Below are 23,486 nucleotides of genomic sequence, written 5' to 3' on the forward strand. Positions count from 1 at the left end.
GTGGTGGCATGTGCCTGTGGTCCCAGCTACTTGGGAGGCTGAGGTGCAAGGATGGCTTGAGCCCATGAGGCAAAGGTTGGAGTGAGCTGAGCTGAGATCGCACCACTTCACTCTAGCCTGGGCGACGGAGCCAGATCCTATATGAAAAAAAAGGAAAAAAGAACATCAGTGGCAATGAACAAGATGACCCAGCAAGTTGAAATCATCATAAGATGGAAACTGTGAATTTGTTAATTTCTAAATAATAGAAATCCCTGTGGAGCAAAACTCAAAATGTTAAGAAATGTCTCAACACTCAAGAGGTAGCAGTAATAGATGCTAATCATCTTTTTTTTTTTTTTTCTTTGAGATAGAGTCTTGCTCTGTCATCCAGGCTGGAGTACAATGGCGTGATCTTGGCTCATTATAATCTCTGCCTCCCGGGTTCAAGCGATTCTCCTGTCTCAGCCTCTCAATGACAGATTTACAGGCATGCACCACCATGCCCAGCTAATTTTTTTTTGTATTTTTAGTAGAAATGTGGTTTCATCATGTTGGTCAGGCTGGTGACCAACTCCTGACCTCAAGTGATCCACCTACCTCAGCCTCCCAAAGTGCTAGTATTACAGGCATGAGCCACCATGGGCCTGGCCAATGCTAATCATTTTTTAAAAAAATTGACTTTTCACACTGTACAAAAACCAACACCTTTGTGATTTGTTTTCTGCTCCTGAAGCCTGCCTGTTCCATTTTGTTTCCTGAATTGGCATTAAACATTGATGTATTCCTAAAAATGTCTCTCTTGGTTTTGAGACAGGGTTTTGCTCTGTTGCCCAGGCTGTAGTGCAGTGGCACAATCACAGTTCACTGCAGCCTGAAACTCCTGGTCTCAAGTGATCCTCCTGCCTTAGCTTTTTGAGTAACTGGGACTACAGGCATGCACCACCATGCCTGGCTAATTTTTTCATTTTTAGTAGAGACGAAGTCTCACTATGTTTCCCAAGCTGGTCTCAAACTCCTGAGCTCAAGCGATCCTCCTGCCTCAGCCTTCCAAAGTGCTGGGATTACAGGCATGAGCCACCATGCCTGGCTATTCATAACAATGTCAAGAGGGAAATACAATAGTTATTGTTGCACGTATATCACCATATTCACTATTTGTTTTGTGTACTGACCTAGGTGTCACAGTATAGTCAATAGGTCCTCTAGTTTTTGAAGATTTACATAGTGCACTTTAGCCTTGGAACTTAATGCATTTTCATACATTTTTGGGGAACCTAACCTGTAAACCAAGAAAGTACTTATCTGCAGATACTCATTCCTTCAACAAAGCAATATGTATTGACTGTAAGCATCATATGTAACACTAGGGGGTGATAGAACATAGCCAGAGGAAGGAAAATAGCCTGACAAGAATTAAATGTAAGGTTTGGAAGATCCATTTTGAGGGCATATATAAAATGGATACAAGCCTGTGTAAAATTACAGTTTAGTAAATACCAATTCTTTTTAAATTAATATAATACGACCGAGCTTTTAAAAAAAGACCAAAAGGAGTTAATAAGTATAGGTCTTCTGGGACAAACCACCCACTAATACATAATGAAGATGAACTTGGGTGTATTTTCTATGATCTGTTCATTAGAAAAGTTGAATTTAGTGTTTTGTTTTTGTTGATTATATTAAAAATTATCAGATATAAAAGCAAAACTTCAGTGATAATGTATCATTAAAGTATATTTCATTGACTGCGACTTTATCAGGTGTTTCTCAAATTATAGTGTTTAGGTCTGTGGCCACATTTTCAGGGTGTTCAAGAATTTTTTTTTCCTTTAAAAAGGAAAACCAGTATAGGAGGACAGTATTAAATACACCATTATAAACACTGGACTTTGTAGTTGAGTAGAGCAATGAAGACGTGAACTGATGAGGGAAGCTAAGTGAGAGCCCAGACCCTGGCAGGTGGGTCAAAAGGTTTCACTGATGGAGGGAGACACCCTGATGGCACTGCCACCGGGCAGAGCCAATGGGATGCTCAGTGGAAGCATAACTTGGAGGGGAGCCAGGAGGAGAGTCATTGTTTCTGTCCAGTGGGCACTCTAAGGTGCATGCCTCACCTTCACACCTTTACACATGAAATGATGTAATTTGTTAAGGTTGAAGACCAATATTATAGGGGTGATGTGGCTCTTCTCTTTCCTGATGTTCTTCTGAAAGTCTTTTGCACATCCCTCCCCAAAACAACTATTCTTTCAACTCAAGGCTGTTCTGCTTATATGCTTCTCTTCTTTAGTCTCTAAGTCATGATTAGCATTGGGAGGGTTTTATCAGGAATACCTAACACATGCACCTTGCTGTGAGCCAGGCTGCATTCTGAGGAGTTGAACTATATAAACTCATTTAATCCTTATGACAGCTCTGCCCTAGGTAACTGTGGGACCATATTTTACAAAGCTCTTAATGACTTGACCCCTGCTTGTCTTGCCAGCTGCATCTGTTGTCACATCCTGTTTCCACTCTAAGCACCAGCAGTACTGAACTTCTTTGAGTTACTTGAACATGCCTGAATACTGTAGCTAGTATTTATTGTACTCTTTCTATTGGCAAGCATGTATCCCCCTGCACTGTCTCCCCTTCTCTTTCCCTCAAACTCATGGATTAATATGATTGTTTCCCCCATTTTACAGATGAGGAAAAGAAGCTTAGATAAGTTGAATGTCATGTCTAGATTATACACTTCAGAAAGGGATAATAATGTGGGAAAAGGATGAGCTTTGGACCTAGAAGTTACGTTATCCAACTTCAGCTCTGCCGTTTACTAGCTTAAACCTCAGAGAGGATAGGTGCAGTGGCTCATGCCTGTAATCCCAGCACTTTGGGAGGCTGCAGCGGGGGGATCACAAGGTCAGAAGTTAAAGACCAGACTGACCAACATGGTGAAACCCCGTCTCTACTAAAAATACAAAAATTAACTGGGTGTGGTGGTACGCGCCTGTAATCCCAGCTACTCAGGAGGTTGAGGCAGGAGAATTGCTTGAACCCGGGAGGCGGAGTTTGCAGTGAGCTGATACAGTGCCATTGCACTCCAGCCTGTACGACAGAGCGAGACTGTGTCTCAAAAACAAACAAACAAACAAAAACCCTCAGAGAGTATAAGAAACCCATGTAGAGTGGCATATTGCGACAGATTTTGGTGATTGGGAGGGCCAACCCAGGAATGAGACAAAGGGATACAATTAGGGGAAGAACAACAGAATGGAAAGGAAAGAATGCTTTCTCTTTTTTCTTTTACTTTTTTTTTGAGACAGAGCCTCACTCTGTTTCCCAGGCTGGAGTGAAGCGGCTTGATCACGGCTCACCGCAGCTTCAACCTCCTGGGCTCAAACAATCCTCCTGCCTTAGCCCTCCTGCGTAGCTGAGACTACAGGCACATACCACCACACTCGGCTGTTTTATAATTTTTTTATTTTTTAGTAAAGACAAGGTCTTACTATGTTACCCAGTCTGGTCTCAAATTCCTGAACTCAGGGGATCCTCCCACCTTGGCCCCTGAAAGTGCTGGGATTACAGGTGTGAGCCACCTTGCCCAGCCTGGAAAGAATGTTTTTGAAAGATAATGTTAATGAAGAGCAAACAGAGTTCCACTGATTAAATTAGGGCATTTGCACATTCTGTGCCCCACACGAAGGAATATGAGTGTGTTACTTTCTATATAGGAAAATGAATGCAGAGAATGGACAGCAGAGGGAGCCCTTGATGAGTTTTGACCGTCAAGGTAAGAAGATGGAGAGAGTGACACTTTCCCTGGTGCTCTCGGACCATGAGCTTATTTCTCCCCGCTCTGTCTTTACTTCTTTACAATAACAGTTGTATATTATTTCCTAACAGAAGTGGCCATGATGTGCTAGCAATTGTGCCTGTCCTCACAATGCTCTGTGAGCTTGCTGCTTTATTCCTTCCTCTTTACAAGATGAAGAAAGTAAGGCTCAGAGAACTACCCCAGGTTGAATTACACAACTGGTACGTAATTGAGTCAGGATTCCAATTCTTAGGGCTCTAGGATTTTAAGTGAATCCTCATGCCAAAGTCACTGTTCTGTGCCCTCACATCTATGGTCCTTTTTCCCCCTCTGCAAATGCAAAGGGCATTAGAAAGACACTCTCAGAGTAACGTAGTAGGTTCATTTTAGCAGGGACATTTCAGAAACACAATGCATTAACTCAAGGGAGGTACCCCACACCCAGCAGGCTTGTGGGGAAAGATGTGGAGGCTGGTAGCAATGGCAGTATCCAGGATGTGGATATGGGGGCTTTAAAATCCCCCCATAATTTCCATTTACCACCACCCCCACCTGGTCTCTTTTAAAAAAATTGATATTATCTGAATCTTATGTCAAAAGCTTGCAAATACGCTTCAAAATCCTTCCTGGCTGCCACCTCCCAACCTTCCCTAAGCTCCACTGTGTCTGGCCTTTCCTGGCAGCACTCAGGCTCCCTCTGGTGAGTAATGGTGGGCTGGGCCAGGCTGTGTGTGCTTGGAGACCCTCAAAACGAAGGAGCTCCAATTCCACATCCATAGTTGCCACAAAATAAAGGCTCCTGTCTTCTCTCCTTCTTTTTCTGGGACCCCCACTGCGTAGCTCGGCATGGGACCAAGTCTTCAGGGGGGCTCAGCAAAGACTTGGTGACAAGCTGATTGATGGATTCCCGGCTTGCCTGCTCTCTCGCCCACGCCTGCAGGCTCTGGCCCTGGTCCACTGTCCGGCTGCCTGAGGGGTCTGCTTTTCTTTGTTGAGTCAGCACCAATGAGTCAGGGCCAAAATCAGCTGCGGGGAGTGGGGAGTACTGCAGGAAATTGTGGGGATGGAGTAAGAATTTAGTGGTCCTAAAGGAAGGTATAGCCAGGAGCATCTGAAGGGTTGGCACTGTGGGAGGTGGTCAGAGGAGGATCCTCTCTGACCTGCTGATGTTGTTGACCAGTGGCTCTTGATGGAGCACTTTCCTGTAGTAAATCACAAGAGCTTACTCAAGTCATTGCCTAAGGCCCTAAAAAGGAACCCCAGTCTTGTCTCTTTTGTGCTTCAGCTCTACTCTTCTAGAGATGCCAAAATGGAACCAAATCTCCATGAACTCTGCTAATGGAAGACGAGGAAAAGGCAGGTAAGTGAAATTCTCAGATACATCCCAACAGCAGCTCAACCCTATCCTTTTGCTGGAGCTGCTGAGTTTTCATCCTCAGTGGCTGATGGCATCGGCTGCCCTCCTTCTGTATTTGCTCATGCACAGGTTGTACACACTAGTAGTGTGGACAGGGGGAGAGTTGGATATTGCTGGAAGGTAGGTAAGGATGGGCTCATGATGTGTCTCTATACTCAGATTTGCAGGTCCCAGGGAGGTTTGTTCATTTTGTCCTACTAGGCCTCACAACAGGTGCCCCTCAGCCCCCTAAGACAGGAACAAGGAACAATAATGATTCCAGGAAGGGAAGTCCTACACCTTTTATAGAACAGCATTGGTGGAACACACCCAGACTTCCCATATCCTGTGCCCAGGAAGACCATGCAACAAAGACCATACAACAAACAGACCCTCGTGCGTCCTTCCTTATTACTGCCATTCTTTTGGTAGACAGAAGCCCAAAATATTTTCAAGGGGACATTCTCATTCTCCATGGCCCTCTCTCAATGATCTGTCTCTTGGGAATGAAAGAAGCTCAAGAGGCCAGCTTAGCCAGGCACAGTAGCTCATACCTGTAGTCCCAGCTACTTGAGAGGCTGAGGAAGGAGTTGTCTTCACCCCTCAAGAGGAGGGCAGTGGTGAAAACAGGTCTTGGTTTAAAAATTGAAGACTAGGGCAGTTGTTACCACATGATGACGTCACAGAGTCTTGGTGTATCCCAGACAGATGAGGTCTTAGAGATGACCTGATGCAACATGGAGATTAGGAGGCTGGGCTCTAGTGTCAGGCCATTTGCATTCTATCAGTAATTATTCTTAGTATCTGAGTACTCTTGCTACCCACTGGGCAAGTTTCCTAACCTCTTGAGGCCTCTGTTTCCTGGTCTATAAAATGAGGCTAATAATAATATCAACCTCATAGGTTGTTATAAGGATAAAATGAGATAATTTTTCTAAAACGCTTAGCCAGACACATGATAAGCAATCAATTTATGTTTGATATTTTTTATCATTATGTTATCCTCTTCACTTCATAGACATTGAAACTAAGGCCCTAAGAGGTAATGTTTCTTAAAGTCACAAAGGCAAACTAATTGTATATGAACATTTCCATTGCTTGGAAATAAGGGAACATAAGCCAGGAAAGGCCAGGTTATGTTGCAGTAATAACTCCCAAATGTCCACTTCCTGCCTACATTCCATGTCCACTGTGGGTCCAGCTGTAGGCTCTACTAGGTCCTATTACTGTCCTTTCTTCAGGACCCAGGCAGATGAAGTACATGGCCAGTCCTTTGGAAGTGACTCGGACCACTTCTGCCCACATTTCATGAACAAAGCAAGCCACATGGCATATGGGAGTTCAACAGTGTGGGTAAGCATAATCTTACAGGGAGGTAACCAGATATTGGTGAATAATAATATAATTTATGACCATCTGCTATCTAAGCAAAGATTATCTTAGTGTGAGCTATCCCCTGGCATTAACCAACTGAAACACCTGCCCCAAGATGTCAAAATCGGTATGCAAAACTAGACGGCCCTTCTGCAGCATTAACAGAAACATCTATTGATGCCCACTCCTTGAAAAAATATCTCAAAAGCCCCAAACCATGGACAGAATAACAACTTCCACTTACTGAATATTAACCACACTGAGTCATGTGACTCACCCTAGGATGTCCTTCCTTATACCAGAACATCACAGAGGGCTCACCTCCCTTCTCCCCTCTTAAAGTGTTTTCAACCTATCCCATCCTATTTCATTCCCTTTTTTGCATTTCATTCCATTAGTGTCTGCTGATTTGGTGCTAATCACTGGTCTAGATGGTAGAAACACAAGAGAAGGGGGCACAGATCTTATCCTTAAGGAAGGAGGAAAACTTCCTTCCAGTGGGGGAAGACTAATAGTAAAGTCAATACATAGAATATATTGTAAGTGCTGGTATGGGCTGAAGGCTGTGAAACCACAAAGGAGAGTCACTTAATCTAGCATGGGAATGTCAGAAAAGTTTGGCATGGGAAAGCTGAGGTTGCTGGAATTTCATTCTTAAAAAGGTGTGAGAATTATGCAACTAGTCATCATGATGATGTTGGAGACAAACATTTATATCTTTTTAGAAGCAAGTATTCAGGGTTCCTAGTATTTCTTATTTATTAGCAAGCATCTTTTCTGAGTGTTGGGCATTGGCAATGTGCTAGGCAGTTAAATGACACAGTCCATGCCTTTTGGGACTTAAGTAAGCATAGGGTCTCAAAGAATAGGTCTCTCTTGAAGACCAGAATAAGTCTTAAAGAAAAGGTGAATCTCCCAGGGAGCTTGTTCATAATGCAGACTTGTGGGGTCTACCCTAGATTTTCTGGATGTGGGACCCAGAAATTGACATTTCAAACAAGTGCCTATGATATTTTGATCACACTTGAAGTTTGAAGGTTACTGCTCAAAAGAGAGCCATAATATTGATGCATGTAGAGAGGGCCCAGGGAAAAATGGGGTGAGCATATTGAACAAAGAAATACATTGGAGTAAAAAATATTTGTGTTACCTGTGAGTCAGAGGCCAATGCCCTTTGAAGTGTGGTGTAAAGGTTAGAGAACTTGGCATTTCTTTTTCAAGGCTGCTGTTGACTTCAGTTCAGGACCATCTCTTCAAAACTGCTTTCTTGTGCTAACATGTTTCTTTCTTTCTTTTTTTTTTTTTTAATTGTGTTGCCTTTTATCTCTTCCAATAAAACAATTTTATGGCAGAATCTGGTACCCACTTTGTGTACAACAGCCAATTAGAGGTAAAGGTGATTAATGAATAAGGACTAATGACATCTCTCTGTCGGCTTACAGTTTACAAAGAACTTAGATTGGTCTCTATCTTTTTTTTTTTTCTTAAGAGGGTCTCCTTCTGTTGCTCAGGCTGGAGGGCAGTGGCACAATCATAGCTCACTGCATCCTCAAACTCCCGAGCTCAAGCATTCCTTCTACTCAGCCTCATGAGTAGCTAGGACTACTGCTGCATACCACCATGCCTGGCTAGTATTTTAAATTTTTGTAGAGATGGGATCTTGCTTTGTTGCCCAGGCTGGTCTTGAACTCTTGGCCTCAAGCAATCCTCCTGCCTTGGTCTCCCAAAATGCTGGGACTATAGTTGTGAGCCACAGCACCCAGCCTGTCTCATTTGATTCACCAATACCATGGAGATAGGTGTTCTTATTAGCTTCATTTTTCTGTTGAGGAAGCTGGATTTGGAGAGGATAGGCAACCTACCCAAGGTTATGTAAGGTGATGATAAACTAGCCATGCTGAGATGTGCTTTGTTGAGAACTGTCTTTGGGACTATTCCATCATCTCTAATAACTCTGAATGAGCAGTTGGCCTCATTTATACCCAGACTGCCTCTGGCAGAGAATTCACTCCTACAAGAAAGCTCTATGAATCCCACACCTATCACTTGATCCCCACCCTTGGATTCTGGCATCCCTTAACACTGTGGTGGTCCAGGTAAGTGTGAGGGAGAGAAGGCAGAAAAGACCAAACGAAGGGTCAGAAGATGGAGGCCTCATCTCACTCCCTAAACCCAGCAGACTGTCTATAGCCCACGGGATGAACTTTAGGAAAACCATAAAGAAGTTTTATGTGGTTTTCAGTCCTCTTCATCTCCTGTCAACTGTCTCCTTCACCTCTGGCCCCTTGCCTAACTTTTAGCTTGGTGTTCTCCTTTCTGTCCCAATGAGACTGAACTCTCTCAAAGTGAAAAAATTAGGGAGCTTGTGTGTTACTCAGGGGTATATTTTTGCTTTGAACACAAGGCCAATTTTGGGAGCTGTATAACCCTAAGGAACAGATGATTCAGGGGGAGAGTCTTGACTGGGAAGGAATCTCTCGGTTGTCTGTCATTAGGGAGTGTCTTAGTCCATTCAGGCTGCCATAACAAAATATCATAAACTAGGTGCTCATAAACAACAGAAATGTATTTCTCACAGCTCTGGAGGCTGGGAAGTTCAAGAACAAGGCAGATTTGATGCCTAGTGAGGGCCTGCTTTCTGGCTCATAGATGGTGCCTTCTAGGTATGTTCTCACATAATGGAAACGGTCAGCTAGCTCTCTAGGGCCTCTTTTTCTCTCTCTTTTTTTTTTTTTTGGAGATGGAGTCTCGCTCTGTTGCCAGGCTGGAGTGCAATGGCACGATCTTGACTCACTGCAACCTCCACCTCCTGGGTTCAAGCGATTCTCCTGCCTCAACCTCCGGAGTAGCTGGGACTATAGGCTCCCGCCACCACGCCCGGCTAATTTTTGTATTTTTAGTAGAGATGGGGTTTCACTGTGTTGGCCAGGTTGGTCTCGATCTTTTGACCTCATGATCCGCCCACCTTGGCCTCCCAAAGTGTTGGGATCACAAGCATGAGCCACCACACCTGGCTCTAGGGCCTCTTATAAGGGCACTAACTCCATTAATGATGGCTCCATTCTCATGACCTAATTCCCCTCCCCAAGTCCCTACCTCCAAATACCATCACCTTGCAGTTTAGGATTTCAACACAGAAATATTGCAGGGCCACAAACATTCTGACCATAGCAGGGAGAATTCCAGAGAACTGTTTTCAGACCTTTGGTGAAAGGAGGAAAAAAACCAAAGACCCTAGAGAGTCTCCTTCCTTTTCTTTTTTTTTTTTTTTTTTTTTTTTTTTTTTGAGACGGAGTCTCACGCTGTTGCCCAGGCTGGAGTGCAGTGGCGCGATCTCGGCTCACTGCAAGCTCCGCCTCCTGGGTTCACGCCATTCTCCTGCCTCAGCCTCCTGAGTAGCTAGGACTACAGGCGCCCGCCACCAAGCCCGGCTAATTTTTTGTATTTTTAGTAGAGACGGGGTTTCACTGTGGTCTCGATCTCCTGACCTTGTGATCCGCCCGCCTCGGCCTCCCAAAGTGCTGGGATTACAGGCTTGAGCCACCGCGCCCGGCCATCTCCTTCCTTTTCTTTGTTATGTACTTTCTGTGTTAGTTCTTTGTTGTGGCACCAGCAATAGAAGATAGCCTTGTCTTTAGAAAACTGGGCTAGCATCCCAGCTCCACCAAACATTTGCAGTGACCTTGACAAGTTTCTTTACCCCTGTTAGGCCCAGTTCCCCCATTTGTTGAGTGGATATAGAAAGGCCCACCCTGTCCACCTCTGAGGGTGTCTGTGATACTGAAAGGAGAAGCTGTGCAGAGGGGAATTAGTGCCAGCTGCACAGCATGGAACATTCCTGGGGGACACTTGTGCAGAGTCAGAATGGAGGTGTGCAACTCCTGAGGACAGGTCTTTATGAGTGACAGCTCTGAGTCCAACGAGGGATTTCCACTGATCATCCTGCCATGAACATGAGCAAGGGTCACCAGTGAAGCTGTCGTAGCCATCAGAAGCTAATAAGGCAGTAGAGGGGACTGGTTCAGAGGGTGGGCTTGAACCAGATTACCTGGGTCGTCTTGACTCTGGCCCTCCCTAGCTATGTGACTCTGGGAAGACATTTAACTTCTCCAAACCTCAGTTTCCCCATTTGTAAAATGGAGATAATAACAATTTCTATCTCAAGAAATTTCTCTGAAAATTAAATAAGACAAGAGTGGAGTGCTTAGCAAAATACTTGGCACAAGAAAGAAGTCCATGAGTGTTAGCTGCTGTTTTTATTACTATATTTTACTACATGAACTAAGCTGAGGTCAGTGCTTTTCTGGGTGGTCACAGGGCCTGTACTGGAGGGGCCTGAAAGGCACAGGCTAGGCACTGAGCAAGTGGAAGAATTAATTAAATTGGTAAACTGATGCAATCGATGAATAATGCATTGACACTTGTACATACCATAGACAGGCAAATGCACGTCTGATTGGATTGTTCTGTTTCTGTGTGCTCTCTGAAGTGTAGGGGTAGGGCCAGTCACACAGGAGTCCATATGCTGCGACATCCTGTAAAACAGACAGAATTAGACTCTGTTTTGCCTCACAGTCCTCTCTTGGGTCCCTCAAGGGAAAGAGGACTGACTGTGACTGTAAAGCTTTTCATACTGGCCATGTGGCCACTTCCAGCCCTGACTCACATTCGTCTGTATGTATATTCTCAGCACCAAACCCCTCCTCCAATGTGCTCCTCCTCCCCCACCTTAATCTTAAATGAAAATGAAAATGAGGCTGCAGGAAAGCTGCTCTGCTGTTTTATTGAAAACAGGTCTGGTTGGTAACAGTTTGCAGTTCCTGGGCTCAAGTGATCCTCCCCGCTCAGCCTCCAGAGTTGCTGGGACTACAGGCATGCACCACCATACCTGGCTACTTTTTAAATTTTTTTTGTGGAGAAGTGGTCTCACTATGTTACCATGCTGGTCTTAAACTCCTAGACTCAAGCAATCCTTCTGCCTTGGCCTCCCAAAGGGCCACTACTCCTGGCCCATGCAAATATTCTTATCCCCAGCCCCCATCTTTCTTTACACAAAAGTTTTGCAGGTTAAATAGATATGGACCTACTTGTTTTACTTAACCATATACCTTGGAGATATTTCCATAGTGTTCCATACAGAGCATGTTCATTCTTGGCTTTTACTAGCTGCATAGAATTGTTTTCCTTTTCTTTCTTTGTTTTGTCCTCCCTCCCTCCCTCCCTCCCTCCCTCCCTCTCTCTCTCTCCTTCCTTCCTTCCTTCCTTCCTTCCTTCCTTCCTTCCTTCCTTCCCTTCCTTTCCTTCTTTCCTTTCTTTCCTTTCCTTTCTTTCTTTCCTCTTGCCCCTTCCCTTCCCTTCCCTTCCCTTCCCTTCCCTTCCCTTCCCTTCCCCTCCCCTTCCCCTCCCCTTCCCCTCCCCTTCCCCTTCCCCTCCCCTTCCCCTCCCCTCCCCTTCCCCTCCCCTGCCCCTCCCCTTCCCCTTCCCTTCCCTCTTTCTCACTTTTTCTCTCTCTCTCTGTTTCTTTCTTTCCTCCTCACTTGGTCACCCAGGCTACAGTGCCATGGTGTGATCACAGCTCACTGCACTGCAACCTCTACCTCCTACACTCAAGGCATCCTCCCACCTCAGCCCAGCCCCCGAGTAGCTGGGACTATAGGATAGGTATGCACCACCACACCTAGCTAATTTTTTCTTTTTTCTTTTTTTATAGAGACAGGGTTTCGCCACATTGCCCAGGCTGGTCTTGAACTCCTGGGTTCAAGCAAACTAATCCGCCTGCCTCAGCCTCCCAAAGTGTTGGTATTACAGGTGTAGCCACCGCACTCGGCCAGAATTTTCATTGTATGCATCTACCAGAATTTATTTAAACCAGACATTCTATTAATGAATATTTAGGTTTGTTCCCATTATTTTGTTCCACAGTGGGCAGATCTTACGTAAATGTTTTCCTAAAGGCTGAGGAAGCTGACAGATCAAAGAGGCTGACAAATCCAGTGTCTCACATTTAATAGGGATTTATGAACAGAAGCCATCATCTCAGCAGGAGATAGTAGATCCTGGGCCATTACTCCCCCAGACCCAGGGCTTCTATACCCTAGAGAAGAAATGTGTAGGATAATTGAAGTTGGCCCCTTAAGGAAAGGCAAGAATGCTATGTGAATCTGCCTAAGGGCAGGATTTATGGTCAAGGTTGTTTTGATCTAAGGGCAGGATTTATGGTTAAGTACATGCTCTTACACAAGGAACAGTAGATAAAATAGAAATCTTAGAGGTATTCCCGAAACTGGGATTAATCAGAAGTCAACATGGTGGATTAGCATGTAAAATGGAGTTGCTTTAACCCGCACATCTTTGCTATTATAAATAGCGCTATTTTATATATATATAAAAAATATGATTTATATTTTATATATGATATATAATATGATTTATATTTTATATATGATATATATATGTCTGTGAATCTTGCTGTTTTCTTTTATGAGTTTATTTTTCAGTCTGTAAGATTGAACATATGTCATTTTGTTTATACATGTGTATAGACTGAGTATTTGTGTTCCCCCATCAAATATGCTGAAGCCCTAACTCCCAATGTGATTCTATTGGGGGATAGGGCCTGTGAGGAGGTATTGAAGTTAAATGAGGGCATAATGGGGCCCTGACCCATTAGGCCTGGTACCCTTGTAAGAAGTGCGAGAGACGTCAGAGATCTTTCTCTGCCATGTGAGGACACAGTGAGAAAGTGGCTGTCTGTAAGTCAGGAAGACATGCTTTACCGGGAACCAAATCAGCTGGCTCCTTCATCTTGAACTTTCTGGCGTCCAGAACTGTAAGAATACATTTCTGTTGTTTAAGTCACCCAGTCTATGGTGTTTTGTTATGGCATCCTGAGCTTACTAATACAGTAAGCATGTCTGAAAGCTAAAATTGCCAGAAATAGAAACGTGGAATCACGAGGTCAAGACGGGAATGCATTTACAAATTTGATACGTGTTGCCGAATTACTGAATGAAAGGGATACCTGCTTTAATTCCCTTCAGCAGTACACAGCAGTGCATGTTTTTTACCCACAGCTTCACCATCAAATTGTTTTCAAACTTAGTGTTTTCCCCTAAACTGAAAGGTGAAAGTGATTATTTTATATTCTTAACCTATTTTATTTACCAAGGAAATGCTCTATTACTATTGTAAATTGAATACTAGCCTATTTTTCACATATAGAATGTAACTGTCAAAATAAAAACAAAGAAAAAAGTACTGTTAAATGTGTGCTGGATGTTGTTGCCTATAGAAAGGTCTGAGTCTGAGATGTGTTCTTTCTTGTTAAAAAGAGAAATCAGGAATTTTAAGGGGGTGTTAATGACAGGTTGAAACTGAGGCTTCTTGTTGATGTAATCCAACAGTGGAAATCAGTCTGACTGTGGTCCCAGACTCTCTTACCTTCTGCCATTCCGCCCAATCTGCTGTTGTGTAGCTGAGGCGATACTGTGTTAGGTAAGCCAAGGGAGCCATCAGCTAGGTGGTTCTACACACATAACTGCAAAACCAGCCCAATCCGGTTCAACTTTGTGTTACTTCATGTAACTGAAAATGGTTAATTTTCAGTTACCTCCATGTTGCAGGTGACCTAAGCAAACCCAAATGGACCAAATGCAAAGCTGATGGAATCTTAAGTGCTCAGACCAAGGAATGGGGACACCACATGGCATGATCCAATCAGATTTAGCCCTGGAAAGATCATCCCATGGCAAGATCCAGTTAGATCACACTTCCTGGCATCACCTTATTGCAAGATCCAAGATCATGCCTTTACCTTCTGCCTATAAAACCTGCCCCAGCCCCCAGCTCCAGGAGACAGATTTGAGCCAGTCTCCTGTCTTTTCTCTGCAGCCTTGCAATAAACTTTTCTTTCTACAAAAACCCAGTGCTTTGGTGTTTGGATTTTTTTTTTTTTTTTTGGATACAGGGTCTCGCTCTGTAACCCAGGCTGGGGTGCAGTGGCACAATCATGGCTCACTGTAGCCTTAAACTCTGGGGTTCAAGCAGTCCTCCTGCCTCAGCCTCCCAAGTAGCTGGGACTACAGGTGCATGCTACTACACCTGGCTAATTTTAAAACATTTTTTTGGAGAGACAGAGTCTCACTATGCTGCCCAAGCTGGTCTTGAACTCCACCTTGGTCAGTTCTCCCACCTTGGCCTCCCAAAGTGCTGGGATTACAGATGTCAGCTACTACCCCCAGCCATGTTTGGCTTTTCATTGCATGCAGTCAAACAGACCTAGTTCAGTTTGGTAACACACATACCTGTTTGCGCACAAGGAAGGCTTGATCCTGCTTATAGGCTCACTGGGTAAAAGTGAGGAGGTCCCTGAGGCTCACCACATGTTGGCCTTGTCCTAGGAATTAGAAAGGTGCCTGCCTCTTGCACTTTCCCAGGGAGGAAGGTTCTGGAGCAGGAGTTTTACCCTAGTTTCTGACCAAGTGCCTGCTAATGGTAGTTTCCTAAGTCACATTTTTTAGGCTTTTTAAAAATTAGTAGACTTTATTTTTTAGAATAGTTTTAGATTTAAGGAAAATTTGAGCAGATAGCACAGAGAGTTCCCATATGCCCTCCATATATACATAATGTTCCCTATTATTAACATTTTACATTCGTGTGCTCTATTTGTTATAATCAGTGAAACAATATTGATACATTATTATGTGCTATGGTCCATAGTTTCTACCTGATGTCTATTTCTGTTTGAGGATCTCATCCAGGGTACCACAGTACATTTACTTGTCATGCCTCCTCACATTCCTTTTGGCTGTGACAGTTTCTCAGACTTTTCTTGGTTTTAATGATGTTGACAGTTCTAAGTAGCACTGGCCAGGTATTTTGTAGGAAGCCCCTTTATGGGAATTAGTCTGATGTTTTGTTTCATGATTAGCCTGGGATTTTGGGTTTTTGGGAAGAGGACCACAGAGGTAAAGTGCCATTTTAATGACATTGTATCAAAGGCACATGTTACCGACATGATTTATCACTGTTACTGTTGATCTTGATCACCCGGTTCAGCAGTGTTTATCTGGTTTCTCCACTGTTAAGGTACTCTTTCCCCGCTTTCCTACTCTTTGGAAGGAAGTCACTCTGCCCAGCCCACACTTAAGGAATGGAGAGTTACGTTCCGTCTTCTGGAGGGTACAATATCTACATCAATTATTTGGGATTCTCCTATAGGATATTTTTTTTTCTCTTTCCATTTATTCGGTTACTTCTATCAGTGTGGATTTATGGCTATTTATTTTACATTATTTTTGGGTTACAAATCAACACTACTTCATTATATTGCTTAAATTTTTCCAGCTTTGTCCATTGGTAGCTCTTTCAGTTGGCTCCTGCGTCCCTTTGACATATCCCCATTATGGTAGGGTTTTGTTTATTTTTTTGAGATGGAGTCTCGCTTTGTCGCCCAGGCTGGAGTACAGTGGCACCAAGTGGCTCACTGCAAGTTCCGCCTCCTGGGTTCACGCCATTCTCCTGCCTCAGCCTCCCACGTAGCTGGTACTACAGGTGCCCGCCACCACGCCCAGCTAATTTTTTTGTATTTTTAGTAGAGACAGGGTTTCACCACGTTAGCCAGGATGGTCTCGATCTCCTGACCTCGTGATCCGCCTGCCTCGGCCTCCCAAAGTGCTGGGATTATAGGCGTGAGCCACCGCACCCAGCCCGTTTTGTTTTGTTTTTTAAGAGACAGAGTATACATCTGTTGCCCAGGCTGAAATGCAGTGGCACAATCATGGCTCTGCAACCTCAAACTCCTGTGCTCAGGTGAACCCTCCTGCCTCAGCCTCCTGAGTAGGTACGACTACAGGCATGCACCACCGCACCTGGCTAATTAAAAAAAAATTGGGGGCATGCATGGTGGCTGACGCCTGTAATCCCAGCACTTTAGGAGGCCAAAGATGGATCGCTTGAGACCAGGAATTCGAGAGCAACCTGGTCAACATGGCAAAACCTTGTCTCTACCCAAAATACAAAAAAAATTAGCCAGGCGCGGTGGCACATCCCTATAGTACCAGCTACTTGGGAGGCTGAGGCGGGAGGATCACTTGAGCTTAGGAGGCAGATGTTGCAGTGAGTTGAGATTGCGCCACCGCACTCCAGCCTGGGTAACAGAATGAGACCCTGTCTCAAAAAAAAAAAAAAAAAAAAAAAGGATAAAAAGAAAATTGCAGGGGGTAAATTATACATAATTGAGTGTGGTCTTGCTATGTTGCCCAGCAGATCTCAAACTCCTGGGCTCAAATTGTCCTCCCACCTTGGCCTCCCAAAGTGCTGGGATTACAGGCATGTACCACTGTGCCCAGCTGTATTGTAGGTTTTTTAAAAAATTCATTTTTGATCATTTCCTTATTTTCTGGTATTTCAAGATATTCCAAACTCATTTTGTATATTTCTTGCTGCAGTCCTACTAGAATCAGGCATTTCTTCAAAGAATGCTAATTCTTTTTATATTGGACAGTGTTACTAGAAAACCAAGATCTGGATGCTAAGTGTACTTATAGCTACTGGGATGTTAAGTCACATTTTTAATGTGCTGAAAACATTTAAGATTGCCTATATTTCTAGTCTCTCCTTAATTCCCTGATAATTCCTATTAAAACTAATTGGTCGCCTCACAGTTTCCCCAAAAGGCCTTGAGGTTTTATTCTTTTTGTCTGTTTGTTTTTTAATTTTTGTCCCCACTTTGTTTAAATCCTTCCTGTCCTTCAAGCTTCAGGCCTCCTTCTGCCTCCACCTCCCACCCTACCACCCCAGCTTCCTTTTTGACATTGCTGCCTCTTATCTCCTGCTTCAGGAGGCTCTAACAATGCAAATGCAACAGAAGCCTGATTTATTCTTGGAAACAGTTCCATGAAAACCAAGCAGGAAGGAATTTAGAAAGGAATATAGCAGCTATATAATATCTTTTGTCTCCATTTTTTAAAAATTTAGTTTTGTGGTTTGAACCCATATAACCAGACTATCTGAATTTTATTAGGGCTTTTTTTTTTTTTTCCTGTCTTTTCAGGGTTCAGATGGGGGCACCTGGGTTGAGTTTTGTGACTCAGGGCTAGAGCTGAACTTTGAATCCTGTGCCCAAGCACTGCATTTGTGAAGCAGGAACAGAGAGAAGCAGTGAAGGTGGGCGATGCTTTGAGATCACTTTGTCCAGACTGTCTACTTTAGTTTTACAGATGTAGAAACTGAGACCCAGGGAAGGGAAGAAATACCCAGAGACATATGACTCATTAAAGGAAGAGTTGGGTCTAGAAGAATTTTTTTTTTAACTATAGGATTGGCCAGGCTGTGTCTAGAATTTTTTGTTGGTGTTCCAATGTGCTTTCTGCTGCTGTGTAAGGACTTCTGATTGTTTTCCCGAAGAAATTTGTCTTAAAATCCCCATCCTGTAGCCCTGAGGCACCCAATGACATCCTGGTAGAGGGAGCAGCCCAGTTTTTCAAAGATGCATGCATTTTGTAACCAGTGAGACCTGAATTGAAACCCTAGCTCCATCCCTTAATAGCCATCTGATCTCCAGGCAATCTCTCAGATTCTCAGTTTTCTTATCTGTAAAAAGGGCATAAGGATGCCTGGGCCCACAGGTGTGTTTTATGGCTTAAGCAAAAGCATGGTTATGAAGGCACCTAGAGCATACATACCAAGCACATAACTGGTGCTCAGCATTTCTTCAAGGATCATTCTGTGGCTTCCCATGTGTATCCCTGGTATCCTGAAACAAATAGAAACCTCCTGGGTTACTTTTACTTCCTTTGTATCTCTGCAAAGCGGAACACACAACAGATGTTCAAAAGCCCTTTCTGGATGAAGGAATGCCACAAAGAGCTCACCCCATAGGGAGACAATGGAGGGTCAAAAGGTGTTTGTGCAGTGTGAAGGAGAAGGAAAACAGGTGAGTGAGGTAGATGGGCAATGGAACAGCTGGGCCAGGCGCTCATTTTACATTCAGACGGAGTACTCTGCAGGGAGAGGGACTGCCTGAGGCTTCCCAGGGAGAGATCTGCTGAGCCAGGCCTCTGCCCAGTGGTCAGGGTGGAGGCCGGATAAAGAATCAGGGAGCCTGAAGCCCCTGTGCTTTCATCATTTCCAGCCTCCTGCCCCTGCTTGGGGCCTGGGCACGTTCACAGCTGAACAAGATGTGGCAGGAAACCATGAATCAAGGGGGTGAAGGCATTAATGAAGCTGAGCTGACTTCTGGCTCTAAATTCCTTTCCCTTTGCTTTCAGGCTTGCTGTGGCCTGTTGTCTCTGCCCGGCAGAGTCTGGTGGCTGCTCTTGGCTCTGCCTTTCAAATCACATTGCGAGCTGGATGAAAGCAAGAACCAAGGGGCCTCAGCAGGCATAAAGGAAAGTCAGAATCTGGAGACCAAGATTTATTGCTGCAGAGATGGGTGCCCTTTTTGTAGCATGACTTTTATGGAAAGGGCAGTTTTCTTTGCATTAAGTTTGTCTGTAAGAGTCAGTATGACATAGAGCAGGGTGTAGCAAACTTTTTCTGAAAAAATTAGATAGGGAATATAGGCTTTAAGGGGTATGCAGTGTCTCCTGCAAATATTTCAACACTTCTGTTATAGCAGCCAATGTATAGTTGGCAGGACTATACATTATATAATGTATAGATGAACAGATGTGGCTGTGTTCCAGTAGAACTTTATTTATGGACACTAAAATTTAAATTCCATGTAACTTTCATGTGTCACAAAATATTAATCTTTTCATTTTTTTCAACTATTTAAAAGTGTAAAAATCCACCTTGGCTTGATGGCCACACCAAAACAAGCCCTAGGTCAGATGGCAGAAGGCAGTCTGCAGACCTGCTCAGGGTACAGCATGGCCTTGGGAGTCAGACGGGCTTGGATTCAAACCCGGCCTCAGCTCTATACTTGCTATCCGACCTTATTGAGTGACTTGATCTCTCTGAATCTATCCATATATAGGGACAATTTCCTATCCATATATAGGGATAATAATGTCTACCTTAGAGAGTGTTAGTAGCCAATAAATGAAGGTACAAAGAACCTAACATGGACCATTTGAAGTCCTTGATAGGAGGATGTTGTTATTATTGCTTTTCTCAACCTCATCCTTAAGAACACTAGTAATGAGAGCTGAAAGCAATATTCTACTGTGCACATCTACCCAGAACCTCTGAAGTCTATTTATAAAGACAGTCATCATAGACTTTTTACAAAAACTGTAATGCCCTGCTTTTCGCCACAATTATCTTTTTTGTTACAATTCAACTTAACAGATTGCTCACAAAGCTCAACTATGCACAAGGCTCAGAGTGCAGCAGGATTGGAAAGTTGAACTTGACACAGTTCCTGCCAACAGATAGATATCTCTCTAGAAGGGGAGATACGATACAAATCCAAACAACCATAAATCAAAAAAGCATGTGGAATAAGACCTCCAAGAGCGGCAATCATGTCTCCCATTTACTAAGTACCAAGCCCTGTACTAAATGCTTTCTTTATATATGTTGATCTTATTATATAACCTCATGAGGAGGGGACTATTATTATTCCCATTTGATAAGTGGGAGAATGGAGACAGGGAGATCATGAAGGTTCTTGCCCAGGGTCACACTTAAGTGAGCAGAGAACAGAGAATCAAAACAGAGATCCAGACCTGGCTGATGCAGGAGCCAGAACTTTCCCCACTAGCTTTCAACTGCCCCTGGAGCTCAGGAAGTCCATCCTGGCTCTGATGGCTGGGAAAGAGTCACAGAGGGGGCAGCTTTTAAGCTGTCCCTGAAGCCTAGGGAGGGTTACTCCAGGCATGGATGGGAGTAGGGATGGGAGGATTCAGTCCCAGAACAGCGTGAGCAAATATCCTGTGGTGGGAATGTGGAATGCTCTCAGGCGTGTTGGGGGAACAGCAAGTGGCGTGGGAGTGTAGGGTGCATTCTGTACCAGTGTCCTTTTCCTCTGTGGACCTCCGGATGCCTCAGGGAGGGGCGGGGGAGAGGCAAAAGGTCTGATGACTTCACCAGACTTACATAAACAGGAACTTCCTTGCAACGAAGTATGACTTTCTCATTTTAAAACAATTTGCCAGGCAGTGTATTCAACTCTTCAGTCTTGCTTTTCCGTCCATAACTCCTCCCCCAACTTCCAGATGCAGCTTTCCTAGTGTGAAGGAGATGCTAAATTATGTCATAAAAACAGCGCTGGGCATAGAAGTGGCACGTGTCTGAACAGGCACTGTGTGACCCTAGGCTGGCCACTTTTCCTCTCTTGCCTCAGTTCCTGCAAACATAAAATTAGGAGTTAAGTGATACCTGAGTGTTTTCCAGTGATAACCTTCCAAATTATGGCGTACTAAGCCTGTCTCAGTAAGGGAAGCAGCCTTCACCTCTAGCTTAGAGGAGGTGATGCCACTTTGTAGCAACATTAAACGACTGCAGTTCCTGGGCTTGATGGGGGCTGGGATTAGAATTCTGAGCCTTTAACTTGTCAATGTGCTGCTTAGATAACTTGCTCCTTACTGGAGTTCATGGGAATCCATGTTCTTTGCCCATCCATCCACCAACACATCAACTTTCAATTAATTCATTTATTTATCTACACCTAGTCCCTGGAGCCAGACTGCCTGAATTTGAATCCTGGCTCTACCAGTTCTGTGACCATGGTCAAGTTACAGAACCTCTCTGTGCCTTAGTTTCTTCTTCTGTAAGACAGGGATAACAGTAGAATCTGCCTTACAGGGTTGTGAGGATTAAATTAGTTCATGTGTGCACACACACACATAAATAAAATATCAAGTGCTTAAAACCACTCATGGCATGTAGTAAGCATGATGTAAGTGTATACTATTATTGTTATATTTGAAGCATGTTTTAAGTAGATAGTGTGTGCTGGATGCTCTGTTAGGAGCTTTTTCTATGAAACATAGCACTCTTCCCTACTGCCTTACAAGGTAGGCGTTATGAGCCTGCTTTTCATATGAATAAATGAAGGATTGAAGAGTCGACATGCCTTGTCTGAGATGTGCCACGGACTGGGCTGCAGAGGACAACCAGACACGTCAGCAGAGCCCAGGAGGCAGAGGCTGGAAAGAGCGGGCGGGTCACTGCCTGCCCCTGTCACCTAATAGCCAGCTCACATGGCCTCCCCGCTCACTATTTGGTTCTTGCTCCAACCCAGGCTCCTGCTGATGTCTTGTCTTGAACTGTGTAACCTGTCAACACATGAGAATCATTTGCAGCGACTGGGGAGTGATGTGATTTAGGAGCAGGGGAGGGGAGCTTGTGGAGAACAGAAAACTGCCGCTCCATTTTGGAGCTGCCTTTCAGCCTAGCCAAATGGGAAACTTCCTGCTTAGAAACAGTCAGGACACTAATACTCAGATGAGTGAAGACACACATGTCTCCACTAATATCCCAGGCGGATCAGACTGATTATGCTGCACTGTAGTGCAATTTCCTCTTGGTTTTTATTTCTTTGGCCCAACATTGTGCAGATGGTAAGCTCTGCTCACTGAAAATATGGAAATGATAAAATAGAAATATGAGGCATTTGGATATCACTTGAGTTGAAACTTGACACTGCAGGTCTGATTGAAAATCCAGCAGGCGTCTTTCAAGACCCTTTACTATGGCTCCTCGTTTGCTTCAGGAGGCGCCTGACAAACTTGCCCAGTTCTCCCTAAATCTCGCTATTGTTAGCTCTGGCCCGGGCCACCTGCTTTCTCCTCACCAGAGATATTTGGCCAGATGATCCTTACCATTAAAGTCCCAGGATGTGTGTGCATGAGCACACACACACACCCCACACATGCGCCACACATGCATGCACATAAGTGCACACACACCACACATCACATGTGCACACATACCACACACACATACCACATATGTGTACGCATGCACATGCCACACCCGTACATGCACACTACACATACACATGCATACACATAAGCACATACCACATGCATACCATATATCACATACCACACACCATATAGATGCATGCATACACAAACATTACATGCATCACACACCACACACATACACGCACACATACTACATATACCACACATACATACACCATACATGCATGCATGTGCACACACATACCACACATATATCCCACAAACACACATGCCTTTTAGGTGCTGCCCAGTACTCCCCTTCTAGCTTTAAACTCTTCATGGAGAACTTTCTGCTGTCCACTGAACCTTTGGAGTTTCTCTTTCTTTTCTTTTTTTTTTTTTCGAGACTGAGTCTCGCTCTGTCACCCAGGCTGGGGCTCAGTGGTGTGATCTCGGCTCACTGCAACGTCCGCCTCCCAGGTTCAAGCGATTCTCCTGCCTCAGCCTCCTGAGTAGCTGGGATTACAGGCGATCACCACCAAGCCTAGCTGATTTTTGTATATTTAGTAGAGATGGGGTTTCACCATGTTGGCCAGGCTGGTCTTGAACTGACCTTAGGTGATCCGCCCACCTCTGCCCCCCAAAGTGCTGGGATTACAGGCATAAGCCACCATGCCTGGCCACTGGAGTTTCTCTTTCATACTTTCCAAGGGACAAAGCACCCTCCTCTGTCCTTTGAGCTCTATCTCCTTCCTGCTCCAGAGCCCAGTTTCCAGAGTACCTCCTCCAGAAAGTCCTCCTTATTTTCCCCATCTTTGGTCAGGCTTCTGTTTGCCCTAGTGACCTGTACCTGTTTTAAAGTCGGCTATCAACACAGAGATGCAGTGTTCTTAAAGTTTCAGGATGCCTTTCTCGTTCTCTAGGCCCTGCTGCAGTGGAATCCAGAGCCGTCACTCCTCTATACTTCTGGTGTTTTCTGTATTGATTGCAGATTCCAAGGCAACTTAGGTCTTCGCAGTATCATCAGGGGCTGATTGGAATTCTTGAAAACCTCTTCCCCACCCTACTCTCTGACTAGACC

At 44.3% G+C, this 23,486-nt stretch overlaps 2 long non-coding RNA genes across 4 annotated transcripts; one reads left to right on the forward strand and one right to left on the reverse strand.

Annotated features, from left to right (window-relative positions):
- Window positions 1-23,486, reverse strand: LOC135966617 (uncharacterized). 3 transcript variants are annotated; one of them, XR_010580085.1, is made up of 4 exons: window positions 23,256-23,486; window positions 18,233-18,303; window positions 10,980-11,083; window positions 1-137 (listed from the first exon to the last, which is right to left on the reverse strand). It is a non-coding gene; the product is annotated as an uncharacterized lncRNA (long non-coding RNA). The 3 variants fall into 3 exon arrangements; XR_010580086.1 differs by lacking the exon at window positions 23,256-23,486 and adding an exon at window positions 20,592-20,717; XR_012421456.1 differs by lacking the exon at window positions 18,233-18,303 and having other exon boundaries at window positions 23,256-23,371.
- Window positions 12,027-14,468, forward strand: LOC107126950 (uncharacterized). Its single transcript, XR_010580088.1, has 2 exons — window positions 12,027-14,042; window positions 14,171-14,468. It is a non-coding gene; the product is annotated as an uncharacterized lncRNA (long non-coding RNA).

The sequence above is a fragment of the Macaca fascicularis genome, chromosome 12, assembly GCF_037993035.2.
Source record: "Macaca fascicularis isolate 582-1 chromosome 12, T2T-MFA8v1.1".
Lineage (NCBI taxonomy): Eukaryota > Metazoa > Chordata > Mammalia > Primates > Cercopithecidae > Macaca > Macaca fascicularis.